General features: G+C 36.1%; 1 long non-coding RNA gene across 1 annotated transcript in view; it reads right to left on the reverse strand.

The window, feature by feature from the left end:
- Positions 1-6,208: 6,208 nt before the first annotated feature.
- Positions 6,209-25,542, reverse strand: part of LOC120358908 — a 35,641-nt gene continuing 16,307 nt past the window's right edge. The window contains exon 3 of the long non-coding RNA XR_005575783.1: positions 6,209-8,338. This is a non-coding gene — a long non-coding RNA (uncharacterized LOC120358908). The remainder of the gene's footprint in view (positions 8,339-25,542) is intronic.

Raw genomic sequence — 25,542 nt, forward strand, 5'->3', positions numbered from 1 at the left:
AACTCGATAAGCGCAAGCTGAGGAAATCAGTGTCACATCATTCCAGAACGGAATGCATGAACGGGTCGGTATCCTTGATACCGACGTTCTCCTATCAGCGCGGCTTATGACTATTAATTAAAAGCGGCAACGCTCGACTCGCGCTTCGGCATTCGCGCGGTCACCGACACGAAAGCAGAAGGCGGAGACTCGCATAAACAACCACGCGGACGGAAATTAATGCGCCTCGCCGGTGCGAAATGCAGCGAAACTATCTGCCATTGCGGATAATTAGTCGGGCGCCGATGCCGGCGCGTAGAGCTGAGACAAAAAAAAAAAAAACAGCGCACAGTGTGGCGATCTCAATTGCGTTTTCTCAACGGAAGTGTCTCAGATAAACGATCATCGCCGCCTTCAACTTAAAAGCGATGACGGCATCGAGAGAGTTTGGTCCTTACAGATTTCCTGCATTATATCTGAAGCCAAATATAGAAGGGACACGTGGAAATTTGAGCGAATCTCGACTTCTGACATATTCTCGCTTTCAAACCTTTGCAGTCGAAAAGTATTGAGGATTATGAAATCACACAGTTAACATTCAAACTGGAAAGCTATCGCGATGATAAATCCTCGCGATGATATAAACAGATAACTAAATCTTGTTTAAATATTAATCCTCGAAACTTTCTCTTACAGGTGTTTAAGATTTAATCGTCGGGACACCTAACGTGGAAGATTACAGCCGCGACAAAGGATAACTTTCGTTAAAGGAAAAAAAAAAAAGAAACCGACCGCGAGCCTCGGAATCCGCGGATAAAGGAGGATAATCCACGTTTATTCCGCCGCAAATGGCAACGGTGAAATAATGCTGAAATAATAACCGCAGGTGGACCGTAAAGTTCAAGCGATACGCGGACGTGGAACGCACGGCCGAGTCGCGTACGATCTCTTTTCTCACGTCGTGGAAACTCGAGGACGCGGCCTCATACTCTTTCGGTCATTAGCTCGTACCACCGTAGGCACCCGCTCCCACCCCGTGCGCCGTACGCGCACTTATGTATTATTTGCATCCGACGACGTAAGTCCCGATGGCATGCGTACTCTCGGACTCGCCAGTGGCCGTCGCAGAATGCAGTCGCGGCGGCCGGCGATGCAGCGCGCTCGCTCGCGCGAGTGCGTGTACTTTGCGTGGCGCCCGCCGCCCTAATCATCCCCAGACGGTCGCGGCCGACCGCTCCGTTCTCTGTGCTCTCACTTACCCACTTACTTAACCCACGTAAATTGCATCCTTGTAAAAAAAAAAGCCCCGCAGTGAATTAATCTCCCGACCGACGCAACGCAACTGGCGTTATAAATATACGTACAGTCGCCCCTCTTAACGGCTACTCGAGAAAAGTCTTGGGAAAGACTACGAAAACGCAGATTTTTATATTACGTTTAAATTGATGAAATCGTGTCTTCAACTTGGTTCTTTGAAGTCGAAGTGAAAATATACACCTTCGAGAAAAATAAAAATGTATTTGATTTCCAAAAAATGTTATTAGTTTTTTTAAAGTAAATAATTTATTGAAATTTATAATTCAAACAATGATTTTTTTTATTCAAAGAAAGTACTAACAGAAGTGTAAGAAATTATTTAATTGTTCTGATTTTAAAATATACTTGTTTCATTTAAAAAAAGATTTGCGTTGCACAACCAAACTAACTCATTAATTTTAATAAACAGAACAACCAAAGAATTCTTCAAATCAAAGAAACTTTTCTTTAATCATATAGCAATGCATAAATTTCTTTGATTCAATTCTGATTTTTTCACCGTAATTATTCCGACAAAAATTAAATAGAAAACGGAAAATATAAATAGATAGTAAATATAAACGATTTCCAATAAAAACTAAAAAGTTCAGAGATTTTTTATTTTTATTTTTTCTAATGAATTCTTCAACACATTAATCCCAAAGCATAAATCTCTTTGTTTGTATATGTATTACATGTCCGGAAAAAATTTACCATATAAATGCAAAGAGACATGTAAGAGGATGTTTTTGTTAAAAGCAATTTGTAAAATTTTATAATTAAAAAATAAGAAAATTATTATATTTTAAATAATATTTTCCCCTTAACTTTTATTATTATTAATATTATAAAAAGAGATAAAAGTAAATTATTATGGGATAAATAAATAACAAATATAAAATTCCTGTAAGAAAAAGTCTGAACTTTTTATTTTCTTCTTTTAATTGGGTTTTCAAAATGTTAATTAAGGCTTGCAATTTACAACCGTTCTTACATTTATTAAATGTGCGGAGAAAAATTATTATTATATTTATACAATAAACGGTTTAATATAAAGTTAAACTTTATTTCCTAAAAATTTAACTTTTGAAACTTGTTTGATTTTAGTAGGAAATCCTTTATATATTATAATGTGCACATTTTCGTAAGTCAGAGATAAAGTCTGACTTATTCATATCGATTTATTACAAAGAAAGACGCGAATCGCTGTTCATTCAAGATCGTTTCATATCTGATTGTGAACTTTAATAGACTCACAATTAGCAAGAGGAAGCTAATTAATTAGAGTCTTTGTTAATTACGTTCTCATAGTTTACCTTAAGTTTCGAAAATTTAGATAATTACAGAACCTTAAATCACGCGTGGATGATTTATGGTGCCATGTTGGCTTTGTTCTTCTTCATTCAGTATCGTCAAATTAGCTACAAAAGCCCTCATTGAGATGCGCTTATCAGCTAAAGTCTGAGATATCGCGATCTATCTTCACACATCTAGATTTGCGGTGCTCGTGTAGTTTCTCACTTTTCGTCTCACACCGAGTCGAACGAGACGCGAACGAGGCTCTCTTAGTGACTTAACGGTACCTCCTAAAGAACAGATCATGGCATTGTTCCAGCGGCAGTGCTTTCGCAGTCAAACTCGTTTCGAGTAAATCTCTCGCTAGTCGCAATGTTCTTATATCATCAAGAGTGAAAGAGAAATGATAAAAGTTCTTCCAAAACAGTTTCGCTACCGTTTAATCTCTCAATAATTTTCGTTAGTATAGCCAACCAGAAACATAAAAGACGAAAAAAATAATACGTATGTAATACAAGAGACGCAAATATCGGTTTGCAATTATTATTATTATTATTATAATTCCAGAGCAATATTTTAATCAGGAAAAGATTTCGATTATAGCCTTGAATTGAATTAAAATGTAAAAGATTTCGATTATAGCCTTGAATTGAATTAAAATGTAAATGTGCATCTTAAAGAGAATAATGCATGAGCCAACCACAACAAAACGCACTTTTACAGAAAATTACAGACGGGTAGAAAGATTGCCCTGGAGTAATTCCATTACGACCCTCGAAGGTTCAGGGGCTAGAAGGGTCAATCACATTTCTCCGTGACCGGAGTTCCCAGGTCTCCTCTCAAGTACGTAAACGGAAGAAACGCTGACGGGCAAAGTGGCTAAAGGTTGCCGCAGTACTTTCACCATCTGGCGCGAGTAAGTTTGGAATGTTAGATTACCATTAGAGTACGCCACGCCGATATCTCTTGCCTCTAGTAGTTGAATTATGAATCATTTAATTAATTCGTTTGATTATCTCCATTTAGTTGTGAAAAAATCTTTTACATCATTATTAACGCATATTTTTCTCGGGGCACTTTTTGTAACTACTTCTTCTTAGAAACAATTTCATAAATATAATATGTTTTATACACAAAAAAGAATTAGTAAAAAAATTAGTATACACAAAATAAAAATTAGTAAATCAACAATTCATTGTTTCTTATATAAGCAAGAAAATAAAATCTTGGAAGAATTTATAGTCTTAAATAGAAACAAAATTTCTTCATGTAAGCAAATTATGTCTGTTTAAGATTACAAATTCTTTCAAGAAGATTTTATATTTTTACTTATACGTATATGAAACAATGAATTGACTTAATAGTAATTTTTTTCTGTGTACATTGTGTAGATATATTATAATTTAAATTTTTTTATCTTTAATACAATTTTTTTTATAAATACAAACGTTACGCAAGAACTTTCGAGCTCAAAACTTTAACTCAAATCAAATCAATGAGGTTCGATCTAAATCGCTAAATATTTTCAAAGTCCAGTCCGTACTTTTAGAGAGCTTTTGAATGAAATAAGGGAGGGACGTATTAAAATAGAAGAATAAGTAGTGCTTGCGCACGTGTCAACGTGCGTTACGAGATGTTTAGTGCGGTGTGTCGGGCGTTTCTGCAAGCGCTGCGTTTAAATTATTCGATATGATAGCGACACACGCTTAATCCAACGCGCGGCTCAGTTACCGCGATTTGTTAGTCGTCCGCGACAGTTACACATGATCCCGCTCTTAAATCCGACTTTTTACGGCCGCAATCAAGCCCAACGTGCTAAAATTCATTCGGTCCAATTATTAAACCACACAGTCCTATCGCGTAGCCGTACTTTTTACGGAGCCGCGTAATTTCGCGGCTCGCGCGACATTAACGCGGAGACGTTAATTTCGCGAGAAGAATGCCCACGCGGCTTTCTTCGGGCCACCGAGCCGATGAATTCGCGACAGTTGCCTGTCAGCGTTCGCAGAGAGGATGCGACACGTCTAAGTTATTTCCATAATAAAGCCGTGACACGTTGGTCAAGTTTCGCTAAGTCAAGTTATTTCTCGAATGCCGGTATTAGTCCTTGTCATCCCGGCATGTGTAAACGCGTTATCGCCAAACAGTTAAACGCGTCATTTCCCGCGGTATCTCCTTACATGGTATAAGTTTGAGGAAGAGAATCTTCGGAACGGAATAGTGCGTAGAACACAAACGATCCGTATCCCCGTGGACCGCTTAATAACTTATCTCGCCTCAAGTGAGATAATCCATTCTAGCCGCTTAATTTATTACCGTCTCGATTCCCAAGATTAATCTTTACTAATTCGAAATTAATTCGTGCGCTCCTCGAACGTTCCTCCAAATCGTTAGCGGCTTGTTATACCTAGTGATTAACGACTCGTCGAAAAAACTATCGTTAAACAACCGAATTCCTTGTAATCATGGAACAGAGATTTCTTTGTAGAATAAAGGGCCTGGGCCTTACTTTCTTTCTGTCTCTCTCAAGATAATCATTTTTCTTCGTTCGGCCGAAGCTAATCGTGTTGTTAAGGAAAGTGATTTATTATAAGAGATTGGCCGGCTACCAGCTGCGTTTATGGGAAATAACGGTACGCCGGTGCATTATGCAATCGCGGGATGCGTAATGTCGAAGTAGTTGAGCACTCTCGTGAAGATGCAACGAAGCACAATATGCGCATAAAGATGAGAAAGGATATGAACCGTCGGCGGGAGGGATTAAAGGGGAGAGAGAGATAGGTGACAGAAGCCCGCTTCTACTTTCCTCAAGGCATAAATTATTCTAGTAATATTCGTTCCAACCGCGTATCTCGTTATCTCGCTAGAATAGCAGATCTATGTAGCAGCTATCGACTTTTGCTTTTACTAGGTCCACGCAATTCGCTGAAAACTTCAAAGTATGTATTTAGATGGAATTTAATAATTTCTTTGCTTCCTATGCTTTTCTTGCCGTAAAACGTCGCATTGAAAGTATATTATTTTCGACGTATTATATGTTATTTTCGACGTATTATATGTTGCGTTAATATACACTTTCAATCGTTCGTCAATATTTCTTTTGAGTCACCATATTTGTCATTTAACGTAATAATATTTATATTTACGTTACATTCTGTTTCGTCTTCTTTAATGCATGCATTGTTCGCGTCATGAGTCACTGAAGAAATTATTGAACTTCCTTGTTATGTAAAGAGCGTGTAAGTCGCGCGAAAGTCCTCGTAAGTGCGATTACCCGAGCGAGAAAATGAAAAATACCGCCGTCCTAGCCCGAGACTCCGGGGACTTTCTTAACTACGTCGCGCGCGTGCATATTCATATTCGCGCGAGCTCCGAGATCGCTCACGGCCGGGGGACGTTTGTGGACGCGGATGATAGAATTCGACGCGGATTCCAGTGCCGGACGAAAATAGAGAGGGGCCGCGCATCGCATCGAGAATACCATCGGTCCGCATGCCGTGCAGCCGTGCAGCCGTATGGCACGACGCTTCGTGACGCGTCGCGTCGCGACGCTGCTCCGCGGTGCAACCGCCGCGCCGCATCGCGCCGAGTCGCGCCGAGTCGCGCCGAGTCGCGCATAGACGCGGACAATGTGGCTCGCCGCAGAAGAAGGTGACAGCTAGCGTGCCAGTGAAAGGCACTTGCGTAACGCGGATCCAGAAATGATACACTGGAATGACGGGGCGCGAATTGAATTTCATAGGGCTCTAACGATCTAACGCGAAACGAAAAGAATGGCGCCGAGATGAATTGGAGGATTGATCGCCGCCTGGCTCTCTTTCTCTCCCCGCACGCGATAGTCCCGGAAGTGACGTTGCCGCGATCATATTTCGCAAAGTAATATGCGGACATTGAAAGATTGCGCGTGCAATGTGGAAGCAATTATTATCTTCGGAATTTCTGGGTCTGCGTTGCAAAATTTTGCCTGATTGATTAGAAGAAAAGAGAGCCTAATATATTATTCCGAGAGCGTGTGTTTCAAATGAAATGTGATATCCAGTGGCTAACTCTAGATATAACGTTAGAGCGGAATCTTATCTGCAACGTTGCTCCAAAAAAGATCGTAGCGCAAAAAGGAATTGGTTTTTAGAATCGATAGAGAGGAAGAGGGTAACAAGTCATCCGTTTTCATTGAATAACTTTACCAAGTTATTCGATAAAAATATAGATTTCAGAATCACATCGTAATTAAAATTTGGCAATAAAGCAGCAAAGAGAGAGAGAGAGAGAAAGAAAATTTTAGTGGGTGACACCAAGTCAAATTCTGAATTACACCTAAAATACATTCGCATCCTTATTTCTTAGCCTCGTCCGCTTTTTTACCGTCGTACATTTCCCTCGACGGAAGCGGAATCGCTGACACAAGGCTCAACCTTATTAGACGGGCATCTAAGGGCAATCTCAAAGCAAATTGGGTTGGGTAATTTCCATAATTGGCGTTTTCCGTTCGGGAAATTAAACTGTTGCACAGAGCTACGATAGCAAATTGAGTTTGATGATTGATGCATACTGATAGATCCGACCAATCATACTCAATCGCCGCGGCTGCCAGAGATCGCGAGTGCGCCATTATATTTCCTCAACGCGATCATTGATACAAAGTGCCATCGAGCCCCGGCACTTAGAACGTGACCATATGAGACAGAAATACGAGAAGCGGCGCGACATGGAGGAGTCAAAAGCGACGCGTACGAGCAAAACGAGTTCGTCCGACCGCGCCCTGCTGAAGTAACGATCGCGCCTCGCAGGATTTATGTGCCGTACGATGCTTCGCGTTTGATAAAGCGCGTGGCGCACACGTGCTTTTCATTTTAACCGTGCACTTTTAATTGAGCTCTTGCATAATATAATCTGCGTCGGACGGCGGCGGCGGCGCGGCGGCCCACGAGGCTCACCACGCGCACCAAACAGGCGAGTCGTCTGGAAACCAATCGCATTTCCGAATGCGTATCTTAGTAACTTTAACAGCGCGCGATATTCTGTGCGTAAAGAAAATACGAGCGTGCCTCTTAAAGAATAATCCCGGATACTTTACGGCGCATTGTCCCGCTCACTGTTCCCAGTACCTCCCGTTCTGTACAGCCGCATTGTACCAATTGTATCAACCGCATTAGGAAATCGCGAGAACCAGATGGTCTGTGCGAAAGAATGAAAAAGTCTTTGCAACGAGACTTTTCCTCTTGACGAATGCCGGTGGCCGAGACGCAGTCAGCCGCCGCGAATGGTTTTCGAGAGCGAAAAGTTGAAATATATGCCTCTATAAAATAGAAACGCCACACAAGTCACGTTTATTTTCACTTTTAATTTAGAGTAGAATATATATTTATGGTTATAGTTATTGAAAACAATAAAATGATTATTGAAAATAAAATAAAATAAAAAGTAAATAAATAAAGTAGTAAAATAAGTAAAAAAATAATCCCGAGAAGCCTCGATTCTTACTGAATTTCTTCAATCATAGTAAAGCTTCACTACTTCATCGCCAGTGTCTCTCTCTCTCTCTCTCTCATTCTCATTTTTCTTCTACCTTTTCTTTAGAGCTGAGTGCGTGTTCTTAGCGACTCTTCTTTTCCGTTATCTCCCTTAAGTACCAGTGGGGTGTTTGTTGAATCAATTTTATAATTCATAAAAATCTCTTTTTGACACATACTTATATAATTCACTCTGCTAGGCATTAAACTCAATCTCAGCTACGCCTGATTGAAAGATCCTCCCCTCCGGAATTTTCCTTTTAACATATAAATAAAATCTGTATCATATATATATCGGTTCAAACGTAGATTAAATTAATTCTAATAGTAATATGTTTCAAGTCATATGTAAACTGAATTCGTTCTTGTAATATGTCGCTCAGATATAAATTCAAATCTATTCGTGTTATTATTCTCTGTTCAAATCGTTGTCAGAAGGAAGTCGACGGTCGAGATCGTGGAATTCAATTAATATTTGTCTCGAGTTTTTCTGAGAGCTTTCTCACCATTAGCGCGTTCAATTAAAAAAAAAAAAACATTTATTTAAATTAAATTTATTATTCGCAAACAAAATCACGTTTCTGCTTTTACGATATACCTTTTTAATTCAAACATATTTGATATTTGACTTAAATAAAAAATTCCTTTGCAAGTATTCAATGAAATTATGTTTCTGAATCAAATAAAATTTTTTTAAATTCGGGATATTTTTTTCAGTATATGAATACTGCTGGAAAGATGTCAAAACATTCAAGCGAATATAAATACGTGATGATGAAATTTCATGAGTTTATATTCTTCTTTATGTGTTTACTGTACACACTAAGTATTAATTACATATCTATTTATTGACACCTATATTTGTTTTGCTCTTGATTGACTTATTAACAACTTCATATTTCGTTTGTATAAATAAAGCGTGAGATTTTATATTTTATATTTATATAATTTCTTCAAGTATAACATCTGCCGTGGCAATCTCAAGGAAATAAAACACCGTACTCGAGATTTATATGAATTGACGTTGAGTAATTTTAATAATATTACACCAAAATGATGTAATACATGACGAGATATTTTATCGAATCATTTAATTATTATCCTTTGCTCTCCATGCATTACAAGATGATAGTATTATTCGCCATGGATACGTAAGCATGCCGCATTTGTATGCGTCAATGAGTTACGCGGAATGGATTACTTATAAAACCTACAGGTGAACATATAGCGAAAAGTTGCCAAATGCGTGCAATTTAATTTTTAATTTAATTAGATAACATTTAATTACTTTTTATTATATTTTACACTAAGTATTGATTTGTATGCAAATAAACATTGATTCAAATTTATTACAATAATGTTTAACTTTTTCATCAAAAACAAATTAATATATTATAAGCTTTTCATATACAGCAACATTGTTTCAACGTTGCCTTATTGAATATTGTATTTTTGCAATATTGCATTGCAATAATTTTAAAGGACGACATTTTACCAATATTGTAGTAATATTGCAACATTTCTCAAGTTTCTTGCGATGTTGCAATAATCTTGAAATAATTCTTCAATATCACTGCAATTTTTCTGTATTGTAACTTAATTAGCTATTACCAATATAGTGCAATAAATATTAGGATTTAAGTAATCGATCAGATCTTCTAAATTGTATCATCTTTGAAAGTATTGAATTTATTAATTAAAATAATTAAAAATACAAGAAATTACTTATTAGAAAGTATCAAATGTTTAATAATGAATAAATAAGGATAAGAAGATAACGTCAAAATAAAACTGGTTTAAATTTCTTTCGCAATTAATATATTTTTATTTATATCAATTATTACTATTATTACTTCTCAAAAGTAATAATAAGTAAGCACTTACAAACTCTTTATAACTAGGACATAGGTCAATTATCTAAGTATTTATATTGCTACTCTTATGTCCGTAATGATAATAGTTGTAATAATTTCTTTTTATATTTTCAGTTTTATATTTCGCTATGCCATGAAGTGGAAATTTATACGACAGATAATAAATAAAATTTTTCATTATATAATCGCTCAAGTAAACAATTATGGGCCTGAAAAACATTAGAAACTCAAAGAGATTTCTCAACAAATTTTAGATAACAGTTGAGAGCCTTTGTATACACAAAATTACTTTGTGTAAGAAAATTACATCTGTTTAATTATATCAAGTGGCGTCTCGCGCCAAAGTGAACGCGAAGCGAAAGGGACCGAGTCTCTTTTACGCGAGTTATAACTTTATAAAACGATTCTGCACCGTTACGCACCGCTTCTAAATTTTACTGCGAAACCTGATGCCGCTCGAGGCCATCAAAAGTGCATTGGATTTAACGATTTCGCTATTATCTCTATCTACCAGTATAGAAACCTCGATAATAAATCGTAAAAGACTCGTACGCGTTGAGAGAAAGCATCAGTTTATTCTTCCTCCGATAGCATACTTGATTTTTACATCCATTTGTCAATATCAAAGATATACTTGGCTTTCGCGGGAGAAATCGCAAAAACAAAGCACTTACGACAGCAGACGTAAGTGCTCTTGAGTCAATCTCTTTTTTTTTTTTTTTTTAATTTGAGACAAATTGGAATCGAAATACGAAATGTCATTTCTGACGCTAAGGATGTAAGACATTTCTCAAAACATTAAGAAAATTATGAAAAAATTACAGATTGTTTTATAAGTATTGTATTTGAAAGTGATAGAAAAAAATTGGCAACAATTCTCTGTCTGGATAAAAATTATTTCAATACGAAGTAGAAATTGTGCTGTAATAAAAAATGTAATATAATAAAATTATGAAATAAAGAATAATGAAAAAATCTATATCTTTTTATTTAAGTACTTTAAATATTCAAGATGATTTATGTAAAGTTTCATTGCGATGTAGAGATCAGTTCTGTAAAATAAACAAAATTTATTTATTTATTTGTTTATAAAATAACTAAACAATTACAATAAAATTTTCTAAAAATTATCTTAAATACTTAAAGTACTTACAAAAAAATTGAGAATTTTTTTAGCATTGTAAAAAATAATTTAATTTTTAATAACAAATAGAGTAAATTAGAAAATATGTTATTGAATAAAAATGTATACAGTTTATTTGAAGTGTTAATATTAAACACATTTCCAAATTTTATTTACTTTGCAAGAATTGTATATTCGATACATTCTTCATAATAGCCAATAAAATAGCAAATGGAAATTATCTTATTATCCTTTCCTGCAATTATACATATAAAAACAAACAGTTACATATTACACAATAATTAAAAGAGAAAGACTCAAGCATTCAAGTTGTTCTATATTATTAGAGGCAATATAGCTATCTGGATAGACACATTGTGCAAACATTGCATAATAATGGCATTAACAAAACTTTTTACAATAATTGCGCTAAGATGATATGTCATAACCGACCACAATTTTATCGAAATAAAATTTCTAAATAATAATTGTCAAAAATTAGACAAATCTAATTTTTTTTTAAATGTTACCATGCTGGGTGTGTAATATTTCATGTTACAATATTTCTACATATATTGTAATTTAGGAATAATTATGCATTTTTGTAAACGTGTATGTAGATTAATTATGTTTTTTTGAATATTTTATGATAGAGCTGAAATATTTTATTCAATTATTAAACAATTGGTTTCTAAATTCAATTTTGCAAGTATACCATTAAGATGATTCGTCATATCGTTATAGTTTTGTTGAAATACTATTTCAAAATTAATTGCGCAAACAGTATCAATATTTTATAAAAGGCCAGAACACTTTTCGTAAATATACTCGCATAATTGTAAATTATAATTTTCATGCAACATCTCGTCACATAATTTAATAAACGTTGTCCTATCGGGACATATTTTCAACCGGCGCAATTGATAGTCGTAGCTTTTGAATAACAGAAATTAAAGTTATGCAGCTTCTCGTAATTCTTATGACAGTTATAACTTCTCTGGTCTCTGCATTGTATCTGTTTACATATCCGTATATCAGCATCTCGCTCTCGTTTTTCTATACATAAATAGAGATTCTGGACATTTCTGTATGCTCGATTGCCAAGGAGCTCGCGCGCTCCCCCGTGAATCGAAAGACGATATCGTCCATCTAGCAGCCTCGTCCAGCCGGGTGAGTTCCTTCGGTTTCCGCGCAATTATAAATAGAATCGTCGCGACGGCGGATGGCGACGGCGCGGAACCATAAATCGACGCTTTGTGATCTTATGCGCGCGCGTTACGCATTTATCAATCTACGTGGCTATCCGCGATGCCGTCCCGTGTCGGGCTAACAGAATGGCGATGGATGTAACATTGAATGCAGCTGGTAATGTCCCGCGGTGATTCTATCGTGGCGCGATCGCGCTTTTGCCAAGTTAATCCATTAACGTCCGGATGTCAGGCGTCCGGAGCTCGAGAGTCGAGTCGCGCCGGAGTTGCCGTACGCACGTTGCGTCCGTGCTACGCGCACAGGACGTTAGGACGTTATCCAAAATCGATCTCGCGGCTAACCAGCTTCCAAGCTTGCTCCGGCTGACGTTTTAATGTAATACTCGAGTGACAAATTTGTAATGCCTACGGATTTACGATTTATCGCCGCCGCGGATATCTAACATGATGCGCGACGTTCCTCACACGGAGTCCGAATGCAAATGTGCGCTCGGGAAGTTCTTTAACTTCTACGTATTATCAATCCAGGAAGAACGACCTAAGAACGAACGCGCGCCCCATAAATCATTCTATAAATATCTATCCTTTTATGATACACGGCGCAAATATCTCGCAATAGGCGGCGTGTATCGCGTACGTACGTCAGAGTGTAAACCGCCACCAAATAGTGATGAATTAAATCAACCGACGACAATTATGTCGTGTCATTGTTGCATTTGCAACGGTCATCGTTTGTAATCGTAGACGGATACAGTCGTGGTTAATAATTCACGAACCGCGAGAGGAAGCGGCGACGCGAGACGTTGCATTCGTCGTTCTAATTCTAACGAAAGTGAAGCGACCGCCGACAGCCTTATATCGATCGAATAGTCAATCAGCTTTCTTAACTTTCTTCTAATTTGAGAATCAACGTGCACTCGAGTTTACATATAGAGGACACATAATAGTGTCATTGTCATGTGGTTTTCTCTACAGATACTTCATTCTGCATTTACTCTTTCTTCGCTCTTTCTTCTCATATTATGGTATACGAGCAACACTCGGGGAATACAGATGTAAAATAGAAACTTCTTAGAAAAAAAAAGAAAAGAAAGTAGAAAGGACAGCTCGCAACGTATAGGTATGTACCTGCGTGCGGTTATAACAAAACTTGTACCTTACATCAAATCTGCTCTTATAGATCTGTATCTCACGTATCTGATAACATTCCGAGTCATACATTTTAATTTTCAAATTATCGCAATAAAATGCACTTGCGTTAGAATTGCGTTAGAATTGCGCTGGAATTGCGCGAACAATTTTCGCATACGCACGTAATTACAGAGTGATGCTGGCTATTTTATGATTTCTATGCCACTCTGTCAATTGTAAGCACGCGATATATCTATATATTGCGTTTCTAGTTAGAATGTGATCATGCGATATTGCGAACGGTCGACGACCTCCCACCGATTGCCGAGCGAGTCTAATTCCCTTCGGATTTCACCGCTGTTTCGTTTTTATTCGTCCGAATTAAGAGTCGTAATCTGCTTGGTATCTGCTCGAATCGCAATGTAAGTGTCGTCGCGGCGTAACGCGGCTAAAACTTTTCTCTAATTAATATGCACGTCGCTAAAAGTACGCAGTCACGTTACTGGATGATGACTTCTCTGCCGCGCAAAACGGGGACAAACGTCACTTTGTGAAAAAAAATCGTGATTTTTTTCTCTCTGGTAAGAAATGGGCCAATTAAATTAAGCGTGTCGCAATTCGTAAATTTATTGTCGAATTTCTAGTTTTAAAAAGAGATAAGAAGTTGCTTGAACTCCTTATGAGCTAAGGTTAAGTGACGAAAGTGGTTAGTGAAACCAGCTATTACTGTAATGGTTTGCCATAATTTTGAGAATGTCTTGTAAAAACCGGCTAACGCGAACGAATTGGCTGTTTCTCTCATTGTAAGCAATGCCTGGCCTCAACTCGGTTCCTTTATCCATGTAACTTTCCCCATTGTCGGCCCGATCGATTATTGTCATTGCGATACGGTAACGAGATAGAGACCGCGTAATGTTCGCTTTCGTTTCAAACAATACCGTATTGTGCGAAAAATGTTTATGATACGCAAAAAAAGTGAATGTTATCTTTGCAATTTTGAAAAATAGTTTCCTAATTGAACATTTAATTTAATAAATATATTTACAATAAATAATAATGAGAATAATGATGGGAAAGTAATGAAAAAAAAAAAAAAACATATCAAAGTCAAGTTTTCCCCCAAAAATAAACATTTTTAGTATTAAAAGCTGTCGTTAAAGTGTGAAAGGTACGAATAATTTCGTGTAAGAGTTCACTGCAGGCGTGAACTTCGAAGCACTAAAAGTGGCTAGTGGTCTACTTGTTCATTTAACTACTTCGGAAGAAGTGAAAGTTAATGTAATCATTGTGCCGCCAATTGACGTAACAGAGTGTATTCTACCGTTGAATGAAATACAAGCGGAAATTAAAATGTACAGGCGCACTCGTAACGTTAATCACTGAACGTGAGTAAATTCCGAAAGGATAATTAACTGTACATTTGTTTTGTCATTACGGCGATTATTCAATACAGACTATATTAAGTACGAAATGTCGCATTTTATATTTTATAAACCGTGGAAGTTTATCAAGTTTATCAGATTATAATAAATTAATCATTTCTCTTACACAAGATTCTACGTTTCATTATTAGGTAAGATTTTATTACCTAATAAGATTCAGAAATTTTACGGCGATTGAGAGAAGTTATATCTCTCTAATATTTTACACCCACGCGCTTAAAGATGTTTTTTGACTTTGCAATGCCAGTTAAAAATTATCAAAATTATAAAACTTTAGATTCCTAAGTTTATTTTTTCTTTTCCATAATCAATAGCAATTTTAATCAGAATTTTGACTTTGAAACCAGTTGCAAAAAAAAAATAACGAAAAATTTGGCTTAAAGAAAATATCTCTATTTCGCTGCAGTTTTAGATTAATTACTTTTAACCGAGTATAAGTGAATTTAAATAAACTTTTGTATAAATATTTATTAGAGTTTTATTAATATATTGTATATAAAAAATTTAAATTTTAATTAATACTTTAATGCTACTTCTTCATCATATTTGCAAACATCTCTTTTTAAATATCAAACTTATTTATTAACCTTTCCAAAAAAAAATTCTCAAAAATTAGTACTTTTTCAGCATCGAGAAGATAATTCCTTAATAACAGAGCAATCTATGAAGTTAAAAAATTTTTGGTAATACTTCAATGTGTGACACGCATATCCTTAACACATTTTCAAATCTAAACAAAGAAGTTTGAACTCTCCGCGTATCATCGTAACTGCTTTCCTTCGCGGGGAAACTTCCGCACTACAATGAAAAACGTGCTAAAGTTTTCGTCCGGACGGAAAAACCTGGCGCCCCAACGTATCCCTCGCGGTACGCAGGCATAGCTCGCTTCGTCTTATCCCGCAATTACCGGCGTAAATTATGCCGCGAGTTACCGAGAATATTTCACGCTGTTGACGGTAAACCTTGCGTTAACGCCGTCTCGCTCGTCCGCGTGAATTTACGAGCGATGTTGCTCGGCGCGCGATGCGCGCCGCTTTTTCGCGGGCCGCCATTTGGATATCTCATGATAGCCATGATCTATCTAAATGAGTACGCGTTATGGTACTACACGACGTCGTCTCGCATCCCGGTGCTATCTTTGTTCCTTTAACCCCTGCACCATGGAAAGTTTCCAATATTCTCCTGCAAATAGGTATATGTCTCTTTTCATTATTTATCAAATCGATGTTGAAATCCGCGGGAGAAGATATAGAAATATGAAATACGATTGAATTTTTCTTCAAGCGCGCCGAGGTGTGACGTTATTTATTTTCAGAAAACTGCTCGGTGACGATTCGTGTACACATATTACCGGAATGCACATAAAATGTCCGATCTGCAAAGCAACGTTTAAGAGTTACATATATCTTGAGGGCAATTAAAATCGCGCGAAAACGTGCGATAAACGCGTAATGTCTCCTTTTCGTATAGATAAAAATATCAAATCGCGAGACACATGCTACAGCTGCAAAACTTATTATATGGCAACGGTATTATATGGAATTAACGCCCGCGATAATATATGCATTCCAAACGCAAATGACGCTAAATCGTTAAGAATCGATCGTCGCGTAATTGATCCGCGAGTGCACTTCCGCATTCTAGACAGCCTATATTTCAGTTGCCCCCTATGAACGCTACAATATTATTTAATATTAAATAATATTCTTGAAATATTATTTGATATTAATAAAAAGTGAGTTTGTCCATTCTTGATAATATTACATAAATGTTATATGAAAAGTAAACGATAGTTTTTACTTCAATATTATAAATTATCGGGTGTATTGTAACTTTTAAATGTAATAATTATAAAATTTATGAATATTTTATGCAGAAAATAATTTAAATTAATTTTGAACCACAATAATATTCGTAGAACATGTTTATAGCATTCCCCGGATATTGAAATATTATATCACGAATATTATAAAACAGACATACATATAATATTAATACAATATTCCCATAATATTATTAAAATAATATTAAAAATATTGAATAATATTCTCGGAATATTATTTTAATATTTCAATTTTTAATAATATTAGTATAATATGCTAGGGATATTATAGCGCTTATAGGGCCGTAGTCCGGCATTATATTTTCTCATTATTAAAACGGATTCAAAACGGAAAAGAGATGAAACAGAAATATTGTTGGCGATGTCCTGGAAGAAAACGGCGAGAAGCGATCGTCAAATCGGATTCGTCGGCGTGGCGTACGTCTTGTTGCAACGGGCAAAAACACATTGATCACGGTTGAACCTAATCGGTATCGCGTCGCGCGTACGGAGATTAAGATACCGAAAGTAGGTGACCGGCCAAACCAGCCAAGACCATCGATACGCTCGATATAGCCGTTAGCTCGCTGAACGTAGGTGTATTCTACGGTTATCCACGTGTGGATCAAGTTTTTCTCGTCTCGTGTTATAGACAATCTATTACAAATATCTTGGTGAAGGCGATCCCGCAAAAGCTTCCTTGTCTGAGTTTTGAGATCGCTAGAGACAACGATATTACATTATGCTGTCGCGTTCTATAGATTTATCGTGAAATTATCATATCCGCCCGCTGCTTTCTTATTGATCAATCAAGAATCTCGACACTGAATCTAATTATTGACTGCAAAAAGCACGCGATTCAGACAACGTAATTAATTATCGATCTCATATACTCCTGCAATTATAACTGACATTTTTATTTTAATATTACTTTCGAGATTCTATTCATTATATTTTCTTTCCTTTAATTCATAGATATTAATAATCGCTCATTAATGTAATCCTAGTTCATTTATTACCAATATTATTTATCAATGTGTGCCAATTAACAAAATGCATCATTTATCGTATGTAATAAATTACATGCAAGTATAATACCGACGTAAAGATAAAAGCAATATTAATAAAACTATCACAGGAACAACTATAGCAGCCTGCGATGCTCCAGTTTTACATCCATCATTACGCATCGAGAATTCAAGCCATCTGATAGAAATTTTTGTTACGCCTGAAGAAATATATATCCGTTAAAACATATCAAGCTATCCGATGCTCGATTTAAGTTATGTCTTAAACATCATGAAGAACCTATTAGACGCGCGCATGAATCAATAGCCGCTGCTCGACTGTGTGGGTATTATATTAACCAGAATCTCTTAGGAAAGAGGCAAGAATATAGAAAAAAATCAAACTCCTAATCGAACTCTATTAATCTATGAGCGAAGTATAGATATTTTACGGGATTCCGACCAATCCCAAAGCGGAGACTTCAACTTTGATATTTTATCGTAAGAATTTCCAAACAGAGTTTCGTGAAGAATAAATTTCCACGTGAAAGGTGATGAAGTAAAATAGAAATATTCTATTTTCTCTCTAAAAAGAAAAAGTAGAAGATATTACCAATTCTTGCAAACAATTTTATAGAAACTTTGCAATTAATAAAATACAAACATTTGTAATTATTTCTCTTTTACTGTTTATTACCATACAGAGTTTCTTGCAACTCGATCAATTGGAATATTCTTATTATTTCTGATAATACCAAAGGAAAAAGTTGTCCGTTTCGAAGAGACAAATATTATGTGACAGCGTTTTTTATGTTTATTTTTCTGCAAGATTATCAACATTTTTTTAAATAGGATAGCATAGTTAGTTTTATATATTTTTTATGTTTAAGATTATCTTAATGTCAATATCCTGTATGGCTAAATTTGTTTTTTTTCAAATTACATTATGTTGATGAAGATATGCCATCCCATTAAAAAAAAAAATACCGATGATCTTTAAATGATCATAAGAAACACTTTTGTATATTTACTTCGTTAAGTGCGTGTCCATGTAAGATGTTATTGTTATTCCTTGTGTAAAATGTAATACCGAAATTGCGCAAGATTGATCTTCGAGCTAACGGCCGAGGTCATTCACGTCGATGTGGATGTCATTGATAATCTACCAACACGAATTGCCGTGACATCGACGGCAGTGATCTAGGCCTTGGCTGATCTGCAGAACTAGTTCCTGCCTCTATCCGCGCGGAGAATCTCGAAGAACGCGTAGGATGGCGATTGTATTGACTGGCGTTTCGGGCTCTCATGGTACGGACGCCATTGTAACGGGCTGTAACGCCCGTACGTGTGCCCGCAACTTCACCACTACGGAATGCACTGTACCATTTGCGTGTGCTCGGTTACAAGATTGTCTGCGTCTATACTGGCAATAATCCATTCTATCCGAACACCTGAACCGGTCGACGATTGCGAAACAACGAATGGGCACAGTAGTCATCATTATAGATGAGATCAGATCTAGTTGGCATACTGGTAATAGCTCTCGTTTGTCAATCGGGTTCAATATTAATCAAAATCGTGGTGCGAAAATTAATTGTACGATAAGAGCGATAATTTACAGCATTTTAAAAAGAGTTCCAAACAAATGTCGCATACTTTATCACGTTAAAAGTTTATCGTAACATCAGGGTTGGGTGGTAACTAGTTAAAAAGTCAAAAGTGAAGTAATAAAGTTTAAAGGTTAATAACTTTTATCTTAATTAGTTTCAAACGAGATCATTTTCTTCAACTATAATAGAATTACTTTTAAAACGCATAAATTTTAAATTATTAAATTGTTTTCTAACAATAAGTTAAAAGTGCATCGATGTAAAAGAGAAAAAATTGTAAAAAAAGAATATATTTCCACATATAAAGAAACGATATTTTTTTGTTATTTCATATAAATTTAATTTGCAGATAAAATATTAAACTTATTTAGCGATCTACATTGCAATTGTTTTGTTTGAATAATCTAATTTTTAAATAATGACGAAATTCTAAATCAATATAATCCTAAGGATTAATCATAGAGAAATATATCTTAAGAGTTATATTAAATTAAAATGTCATCATTTGTTAACATTAAATTATTTTCTGTGTTAAACCAATTTCTCTCTTTAGAAGTTTCTAAAAGTTTCAAAAGTAATTAAATTATACTACATCTTTTTCAAAAAAAGACATTTGTTGTAGAAACTTGAAAGTTATGTACATAAATATTTTTTAATTACTTTAAATAGCTGGGAGCGTTTTTAATTACTTTAAGTAGCTACTTAAAGAGATCGAAAGCGAGATACGCATCAATGGCCAATAAAGTATCCATTTTTATATTGTACTGTAAGAGTTAAATAATGCTTCTGAAAATTAACTTCTGATTTAACTTAAAGTAACTTTTAAATGAGTTAGGTTTTTGTTTATGCAACATTCAACGTGATCAAATTAATTTTATAAGCAATTAATTTTTATTTTATTTTATTTTATTTTAGTTAACAGAAAAGAATTAACTTAACCAACCCTATATAAAATGAGAAAAGAGTAATTTTATTACAATTTGTAATATACAAGACACTATTTTGTTCTCAACGTGATTTTATATTAAATTCATTTTAAATCATTCAGAACTTAATGTAAATTAATTAAAAGTACATTAATGTATTAGTATAAGTTCATAATTCATAATGGTATGTTAACAATTATATAGAGCCGGCAAATAAAGAAATTTGAAAAAAATGATTTAAAAAGAATACTTTCTCTGCAGCAAATATTTTGCAGCATTTTTTGTAACTTATCCTGCACATTCAATGAATAAATTCCGTTCGGTAGTTTCGCCAATTTATACAGATTTGCCTCATTCGAAAACATTTGCGCCTCGACCTTTCTTTCTGCCCATTTTACGCAGCGTTTGCTGCGTAATTCTTGTAAAACGACAAGGATGATAATCGATAGATGAATAAAACAATATGATAAATATCGGGTGTTCGATCGTTCGTCTCAGATGAATGAGTCTGCTCCAGATTCCGTTCAAGAAGCTTCAGCCTATAAATACTTTTACTTCACGCGTCGTATCACGGTCTCGTTCTGTTAAATCGCAAAAAAAACACCCGATACTGTTCTTCAATCAGAATGATAATTTCCGTGAAAGACTGAACGATAAAATTTCACGTTGAACGAAACTTCCGGGGCCACTTCGTAAAACATTCGCGGTATTATATCGTCTTCAACGATTTCTGTCCTTGCCGAATTAATTCCGAATTAATGTCGATATAAAAATAACCTGCATTTAAAATAATTTGAATTTTAAATCAATGCTATAGTGCGCACGAAACTTGTTAAATAACTGCAGTGTTTTCAACATTCTAATCTTTAGAATTGTAAAAATAAAATATAATAAATGTCAGATTTCTTGGCATCTTTCGCAACGTACATGCGTTAAAACATCGTACAAAAAGGAAGAATCGTCAATTGAGATCTCTCCTCTATCCATTATTCTGTAAAAGAATAAAACTGACGCTGTATTATAATATAAAGATGCACCGCGTCGTCAATCACGGATCGCGCAACTTTCCAACCAAAATAGGACCGAGCATTCGATCGTAGATCATTTGGGTCGTAAAGCATCGATCACCGATTCGCAGAGGCGGCACGACTCGAGTCTTACATTTTCCCTGACGCTCGTAATGGTTCAATTATGACGCGATTGCGTTAGCTGCAACGGCGCACAGTTGTGGCCTCGTATGCCCTTACGAGGAATGCGTAATCAGCGCGAATCACCACATCTACGTGAATTATTGACTATTAATCAAACACGAATTATTACAGGGAAAAGCAAAAATCAATATAATAGCTCTATCGAACAAACTAAAGCGTAATTTGCATTTGCTTACCTTGTAGCAAGCGTGCCATACGGAACTAGCCGCCAGAGGTACATTGTGATATTAAAACATTTACCTAATGTATTATTTAACTGTATTCTTTAACCGTGTTGACGAGTGTGCTAACGAGTCATGTTTCTATGATAACGGTAAAATTTGCGTTCCCTAATTGCCACAGTGCTCAAACACATTGTGTTATAAATTTGGTGATCTTCTAAAACTAATCTACAATTTGTTAAAGAAAAAAATACGTGAATAAAGAAAAAATTATAATAAAATAAAATAAATATTCTTTTTAATGACGGCGTCATGCTTCGTTGTAAGTGTAGTATAAGTTACAAGCGTGAAAATAGATTTATAAGCTTGTAGTTATAGTTGTATAGCTTCCGAATTTTTAATTTTGTTGGCTGCGCCTAGACATTTTGCGAACATACGTAAACTTTATTACACCTTTTTCGCTACGTGTATTCGTGACGGCCAATAATAAATTTAATGGCTGGTCTTTCCCTCACGTAAACCAAACCGTTCGAAGTGGCTCCAATCAACGTTCGCAATATCCGCGATGGAATCGCGCGTGTATTGTAAAAGGAAAATCGCGCGGTATTCAAACAACTCTAATTATGTAAAGTAGACACTTAAACTAGATTTACAAGGAGATACCGCGGACCTTGCGGCAAAATTGCGCGAACACGGAACGCTTTCGAACAATACGACGAACCGATCGCGTTTATCGATCTGTCCGATCACGCCGCGTCTATCAAAATGGTTAAATCACTGAGATAATCCACGCTATTCACGTTGTGGAATTATTTTGCGTCAAAAAAGCTTTACGCCACTGGTCTTAGAAGTTTATAAATTTCCTTCCTTCATTGATGCAAAGTTGCTTTTAATGGAATAAAATTATGTAATATCACCTATCACCTATGTAATAAAGAAAATGTAATTGAGAATTACATTTTCTTTATTATATAAATATTTTTTCTTAGCTAAGAGAGAATTACTGAATGAGTACTAGTCGCCTAAATCATGTCTCAATATTTTATATTTTTACTTGATATAAACAATATTTAATGACAAAAATATAAAATAAATAAAAAGTGAGTAATGAACAAAAATTTAACAGATTGATGTACACTAATAACATTTTAAAAAATCTAATAGAATTTATGTTAATTTTTTATTCATTTAGATAACTAATAACAATGCAATAGTTAACAATGCAATAGTCCAATTTTATACTGAACTTTTATTTTCATAAAAGAAAGTGAAATATTTTATATTCATAGTATATTCGTAATTATTATGAAGATTAAATTGATATTTTTTTATAAAATCTATCAAGTTTTCTAAATCGTATAATCACAAATATTACAATAAATAATATTAATATAAGACTGATAAGTAATAATAATAAAATTAATAATCAAATGAAACAAATAAAAATATGTAAATTGTAAAAATAAATTCAAGCTAATTTTATTTTAACGTCTTTACCTTTTTATTATTGTTATATTTTAATTATTAAATATTGGAGACTCCGATAAACTATTAATAAAATAAATATAAAATAAGTTAATGATTCTTTACAACCTTAATTATTTTAATTCATAAATTTGATACTTTTAAAGATAATACAGTTTAAATAACTCACAGATACGTTTTGGGCAACCGATGGTCTCACTCGTATCTCTTGTAGAATATTGCATAAAGACTTATAATAAATTAATTTGTTATTGACGAAAAACTAAACAATGTAGTAGGTACTCAAAACATCAAGTTATAATTTCTAACTTTTGTGTAAAAATTATTACCGAATTTAAAATTGAATAAAAAAATAACTTAAATGGCACGCATGCGGCAACTCTGCCCTATATAAGCGCAGAGAATTCATTATGATTACCACTAACAAGAGAAACGTTGCGTGGAGCACAATGTCAGGCGACATCAATTCATCACTCAAACGCTGACGAAAATAACCGGTAGAGGTGAGCGCCATTAGGCGATACGAATTGCGACAATTTCGAATATCATGTTGATGCATCACGCCATTCCATCATTGAGAATGGACACGCCGTCGACGGCGTTGTCGCTGTTCGTCGCACCTCTCTCCCTATCCTACCGCGCGTATTTTCCGCGCGAGAGCGAGCGGCAAGGCAGAGAGGAAGATAGACAGAGAAGGTGTATCAGCTGCGTGCTGTACTAATCTCTCGTTCCATGTTTTCTGGCCTAGGGATCACCGATCGAGCGGAGCAACGGGTGTCGGAGGAAAAATGGTTACCAGCATGCCCTAGTCCAGGTCAAGATGGAACCTCTTCTACCAAGAGAAAGAGAGCGAGATGGCGAGCAAAACGCAAGACTGCAAGAGGATCGTGCAAGAGAAGGAGAAAGAAAAAGAGAGAGAGAGAGAGAGAGAGGGAGAAAGAACGAGAGAGACGGAAGGAGCGAGCAAGACGAAGAAACAGAATACGTTCTCTTGGCACTGCGGCAAGGCGGATGCTGTAGGGACGTGAGATTCTTGGCAACCGGGCGGAGTTGCCTGCTAACTCCGTACCACCATAAGGATCGCGGTCGTTGGATGTTTATATTCGTGATAGTGCCTCTCTCTGTCCCCAAATAACTGGCCGAATGGCGACCAATTCTCGTGCCGGTACGACATATTGGGCGCCTCCGAATAGCGACTCCAAATAGCGGGCACCCGCGCGCGGCACCGCTCGTTGAGAGAAAGAAATATGGTCGCGATGCGGCGGCGAAGGCGCGGTTTGTACCTCGCCGGGTATGATCGGCGCTGGTACAGGCTAATATCTCTGGGATGCCCAGAGAGTTGCCGCGGCGCGCCTTAATCGCGAGAGTGGTAGAGATTTTACGGCCGTTTCTGTCCGGTTCGCCATCCGATGTCGCGGAAAATGCGGGCTGCGAAGTAAGTTAGCGTGCCGGTTCTCTCTCCCTTCTCTTTCTTCTCTCTTACCCACCTCCTGGCACTCCGCGCGATATGCCCGCGGGCAAAAATTTATCGCGCGATCTCCGCAGGGCTAGCCTCTAGTGCCAACTATCATCCCTCCTGCAATCATCCCGTAGGGCCATTCCCATAAAGATTCGTTAAAGTTAACTCGAGCTTAACCGACCTCCCGCCTCTTTCCAGTTCTCTCTCTCTAAAAAGAGTCGACGACTCGCTTAAAGTCCTAGCAGCTTTAACTAATATTTATGGAAATGACGCGCACGAAAGTATTTTCGTTTCTTTTCTGCATGTACAATATCGCGGGCGACTTATGCGCTGCAAAAAGTAACATAAAAGCGGCGGCACAAATCGGTCAGGAATGTGCCCCTTGCAATCGCATAAAATTGCAGAACACTAACAAACAGTCCGCATAATCAAATACATATACATGAAAGGTTTACATTCGCAGTAAAAGAGTCGAACAATCACAATTGTAACTTCCTCAAGTTTCCACCAAAATTCCTAGTAGAAGATAATTGTTTTGGCCTTTCGACAATGAGTTAATCACCATCATTCGCATCACACTAACAATAAGTCAGAATTATAAGTCGTAAATCTTAGAAAACTCGCATCCAGAATAAGTCATATTAGACCGTTGCGTCAGTCTAGTCTGATCAGGTCTCTCGATAAAGATGACAAACATATATTGCTCGTTGATTGGTCGGTCGTAACGTAATCTAAGTTTTAAGTCGTAAGAAATGGAATTTAGCCATCTCTACGCAATCGCTGATTACTGACTTATTACAGTCTTGTGACACACCACTGACTCACTCGTAATTCGCTCCTGACTTCTGATCTATTACTAACAGCTTACTGTAGAAAACCCATTTCTCCGTCGCTTTTTAAGCTCAAATAAACCTTTCCATTGACCCTCGTCACTGTCCCACTTCATTATCGTTTTGCTCTGCGTTTTCAAACGCATAGATATAAAACGTATTAATTCATACC

This window comes from Solenopsis invicta, chromosome 10 (assembly GCF_016802725.1).
Source record: "Solenopsis invicta isolate M01_SB chromosome 10, UNIL_Sinv_3.0, whole genome shotgun sequence".
Taxonomy (NCBI): Eukaryota; Metazoa; Arthropoda; class Insecta; order Hymenoptera; family Formicidae; genus Solenopsis; species Solenopsis invicta.